The following is a 5431-nucleotide window of genomic DNA, read 5'->3' as shown; positions in this document are numbered from 1 at the left end:
TACTCCAAACAAGCCTCGCTTAAGCTCTGGAAACGACGGGATCCTCGTCCACCTGCGCGCCCGGTGGTTCCTGCACAGCGCTGGATAGATGATGGATCACCGGTGAATCTCCTAGACGCAGCAAAGTTACGCTCCTCTCCAACAGGCTTCTGAGGGATCGCCAGCAGTGCACATGTCCAACGCGGCTCAAAACACTCGTTGCTCATCTCAAAAGCGTTTATGGCGAAATATTCCCGTTGTGAAATAATAATAAGAGGGTGTTGTTTTCACGCGCTCTCCACAAAACAAGCGAAAAGGCAAACTAAAATGCAAAGTGTCTGTTTATCCACCAAAACGCGTATGTTCTCCAAATCAACGTAAGGGATGTCCAAGAATATAAAAGAAAGAATTAGATTTTCGATTTATCTTTATTTTTTGTATGCAAACCTTTATTCAATCCTGTTTTTGATCACAAAAAAATACTCGAAAACTATTCCAAAACAGAAATGAGCGTTTGAAAGGCTTACATTACAGTTTAAACGCAGTAGCGCAGTGGAATTGGTCCTATAAACTCCCAGAACGGCGCTGGAATAGTTCAGATTATTGCACTGGCTGTGCTGTGCGTTTAACCCGTTCACTGCTGCACGGACACCTCTGCTGCTATAGACAGACATCAATCATAGATTCTGTAGTAGATTTTTTATTATTTTTTTAAACCTAAAATATGGGTTTATTAGCTTCATGTAAATTTCCATCTAACATTTGCACATGATATAAGCATAAACAAAAAATAAATGAATGATTGTTAACCATAAACCAAACAGATAAACAAATAGAACATGTCAATTCCAATTTGATTTTGTCTGTATAGTACTTCTCACACAAGTACAAAAAATAAATAAATAAACATCTAAAGTAGATTTAAAAGATTATCGCACTAGTGAGCAAGTTAAATGTGACAATGTGGCAAAGAAAGCAGATGTTGTTTATGCTCATACACTTAGATGAATGGGAAATTTGTAGCATCTCCAATTTGCAGTGGCTAGCTGTTGATCTGTTGAATCTGATCAAAATGATTCTCATTGGTTAGGAAGTATAACCTCTGCCTCTCGTCCTATCACGGCGCAGTCCTGACTTACGGCAGGAGAGGTTGGGTAAGAGGAGGGGCGTGACACCAGAACACTCCCATCCGTGAGTGATGAACAAGAAAAATCTGATGGCTGTTGTACCTCATCAGTCACCACTGCCATAAATCTCACACACACTGTTCCTCGGCTGAGACTGTGCAGCCAGTGCATCGGTCGCCAGGTCCATGAATGTCATCGCTTAGACATGCTTTCTTCTTCAGATTTTGATACACGCTGATGCATACAATAATAACAGTGTTACGACCCAGGGTCAGGGAGGAAACATAAACAAATAAGTCTGTACCAGCCGTGATCGTGTGCTTGTTTCTTTATTCTTTTTTCTTGACACCACTCAGATTAAAGGCAGTCTCTTCAGGATTGGGGAAAACCAAAATAATGGACAAAAGATGGTGCCAACTAAACCCACAACTACTAGATAACTTGAAAATAAATAACGGCGGACTTGAAGTTAACTACACAGTAGAAAAAGTATTTGCAATCGAAAGTAAATGGCACCCATTCCTATCCTGTGTGGTGGAGGAACACAACAACGCCAACTCTATTCTCCAGCATCCGTGGTGTATTTCAAAGGATGGCAGTCATCATGTGACGAATCAGCAGGTGAGCCTTCATACGTCCAATTAGAGCGAAGTCTCCTAAGAGAGAGAGAGAAACAGAGAGAGAGTGGCCCTGGCTGTCGCACTTAGAGTGCTTCTCGTTTCTTATTTGTCCTCTTTTCCTTTATACTCTCTTCCTTTCCTAGCTTCCCAACTCCACCCTCATTAGGATGCGAGGAAAGAATGCAAGGACAGAACATGAGCATGGAGGAAATAGAAAGAAAGCTTATTTGTATATTGGAATATTCTTGATCACTCAAGTGTCGCTTCGAAGCATCACCAGCTGTGCTGAAGGGATCTGCCCTAATGTTGTTTAATTTGGTTATTTAAGAAACTCATAATAAATAATAGTAAAGCAATATGCCCTGTTGAAATATGTGAGATGATGTATGTGTCACGGTGTGGGTTTTGTTCCTTGTTGTCTGTCATGTGATTCCCTGTTTGCCATGTGTCTTGTTAATTGTCTGATCATTGTTCCCATGTGTTTCTGATTAGCCACACCCCCTTGTTATCTTGTTTAGCTTGTTTGTCTGTGTATTTATACCTCTGTGTTTCAGTTGTTGGTTGTCGGTCGTTGTTTGCTGTAGCTGTTTCTTGTTCCTTGTTCCTGTCCTGTTCTGTGTTAAATAAAGTAGTGCGTGCATGTGGATTCGCTCTCCGCTTCGTCCTTGCCGAATCGTAACAGTATGGTTTATTTCAACTGCAAAGGTAAAACATAAATGCAAAGTTCTGTCATGAAACTCTAGATGGCACAGACTCATAAGCTCTTTTAGTTCACTTTTAGAAAAACTTTTGCTGATAATTTACTCACCCCGATGTCATCCAAGATGTCCATGTTTTTCTTTCTTCAGTCGAAAAGAAATTAAGGTTTTTGATGAAAACATTTCTCCATATAATGGACGTCAATGGGCCCCAAACAGTTCAAGGTCCAGATGACAGTGTCAGCGCCGCTTCAACGGGCTTTAAACGATACCAGACGATGAATACGGGTCTTATCTAGCAAAACGATCGGTCATTTAAAAAATAAATAAAAAAGTTTAAGTTTTATAAGCACAAATGCTCGCCTTGCTCTGTTCTGTGATGCGCGTTTGTGACGTCACGTAATACGCAATTACGTTGAAAAGGTCGCGCTTCTATGAAAAGTAAAAAATTTCTGTCCTGACGAAAATGTTCTTTTAGGCTTTTTAATATTACAACACCCAGGATACGCACACGCAATGGGCGTATTAAACGATAAACTGACACAAAGACATTTGAATATGTGTATATGGTCCTTCCGCACATTTGTAAACACTGACTCGGTACGTCAAGCGTGACCTTTTCAACGTAATTGCGTATTACGTGACGTCACGAATGCGCATCACAGAACAGAGCAAGGCGAGCATTTGTGCTTATAAAACTTAAACTTTTTTATTTATTTTTGAAATGACTGAACGTTTCGCTAGATAAGACCCTTATTCATCGTCTGGTGTCGTTTAAAGCCCTTTGAAGCGGCGCTGACACTGTCATTTGGACCTTGAACTGTTTGGGGCCCATTGACGTCCATTATATGGAGAAATGTTTTCATCAAAAACCTTGATTTCTTTTCGACTGAAGAAAGAAAGACATGGACATCTTGGATGACATGGGGGTGAGTAAAATATCAGCAAAAGTTTTTTTTAAAAGTGAACTGATCTGCTGATTGGTTCCTGCTGTATCAGTAGCCAATGAGCTTGCTACTCAACATTCAGATTCTTGGCTATTGTTTGCTGTGGCAGTTTGCAGTGCGCTTTCAGAAACCCCACACGCTCCCCAGCTCCACCTGTCTAGATCTGCTACGGGGGTGATGCATGTGTGTTTGTGCAGCAGCAGCATGTCTTTAGCGACATGTTGTGTGTGTATTGGCAGTGGCAAATTACGTACTTGCTCTGCAACAGCAGCAGTGTAGCAGATCTATTCCACCAAGACCAAACACATTAACTTTGTCATACTCATCATTACCATGACAAACTTTCTGAGAGTTATCAAGACAGAATTAAAATTAGTGACAGACATGAAGGGGGAGGATTTTTTTTTAACGTGCGCACGTTTTTCGACAATAAATAGTTACGCATACTTGTGCATCCTCGCTAATCGCTCCTCTGGAAGCCTCACTCCTAGTTCCTCGCCTCCTTGTGGTGCAGTTAGAGAATCGAGATGTCCTTCAAGATGGCTTACTAAATTACGTTGAGAAGACGCTGCTGTCTGAACAAACCACCGGCTTACGAGAGGAACGTGTACACCAATTACATATGTTAGCTTGATCAAAAAAATATGAACAGCTTTCTGTTGTTTGTGTTATTTAGCTGTTATTGAATCTATTAATCAGCAGAAGTTATTACTCCACCACCACGTGACGCTATTAATAACAGTTCAACTGTTGAACCAGCGGTGGGACCATGTTATGGTTTCAGGAAACAGACGTGACTGGCGGGACTAGCTATAGTGTTGGTGAAGCAGTGAGTTAAGTCGCTGTATGAGAAACACACCACTGGTCTGTTAAAACACTGTATATGAATACCTATAAGATCACAGTAGCTTTACACTTCTGGACCTATAGTCTTTCTTTCCTGCATGATCTGACCTTCTCCTCCCCTACAAGGACACACTGCCCATTTTATCAGTTTCACATGCAGGACTGGATCACGGTCCTTTGAGGGTCATGGAAAAGTCATTTAACAATCCTTGTGTTAAACCCTCATCATACAGTATGTTGAAGTCATCATGGGATATGTGGAATGTATGGAACACTCCAGTGTTTATTATAAATGATTTATCCATCCACATCATTATTTTTTAAGTCCATGTGTCCTTGCAGACATTAACTTATCCTTTCCCCTACAATAACATCTCTTTTCTGATGATGTGTGTCTCTGATCGTAGAAATAGCAAATGACAATGTTGCTATCAATTCTGATGGACAAAATCAAATCCCGCGCTACATTTTTCATAGTTTGAGAAGCTGTTTCACTCTGATAGACATCGCAATAGAGGAGTTGATCACAATGTTCATCTCGTGCCGAAATAAATAAATACACTGTAATAAAACAGCTGTAGTTGCCAGATATTTACCGTGTAAAATACGGTAGCAACATTTTAGGTTTTACAGACTTAAATTACAATTTACAGTAATAAACCGTAATTCATTATCTGACATAAATTTTAATTTACTGACCTATTGAAGTATTAATATCTGTTTTGTACCATTGTAATACACTGACAACCCACAATCACAGCAGTGATGAGAGTCACATGATCAATTAAAGCTCAACACAAGCAGCTCTTCCACAAGAAAGTTAATACTAATATATTGAAGCTGCACAGTGTAATTCACACAAACACTAAACACCATTATGGTAACACACATGACATTTAAAAAATGCAATAATTAATTTAACAACGTTAAATGTAACATAAAAACCTAAGGTACATAACTGATTAGAAAAAAACTAAGAACACTATGAAGAAACATTTATTTCAACAAAAATACATCAAATGTGAAGTGTCACGCAGGGATGTCAATGTCAGAACTGTAGGAATGTCAATTTACGGGTTTCCACTGTAAATTATACAACGAGTTGTTCTTTTTCACTTTCAAAAACGGTAAAATTTAACGGTATTTTACAGTAAAATTAATGTACCATTATATCTATCACAGTTATTCACTGTATATAGTAAGGAATCTTTCTG

The sequence above is a fragment of the Phoxinus phoxinus genome (assembly GCF_949152265.1).
Source record: "Phoxinus phoxinus genome assembly, chromosome: 23".
NCBI classification, from domain to species: Eukaryota; Metazoa; Chordata; class Actinopteri; order Cypriniformes; family Leuciscidae; genus Phoxinus; species Phoxinus phoxinus.
The sequence above is the reverse complement of the archived record's forward strand: the minus strand, read 5'-3'. Positions refer to the sequence as shown.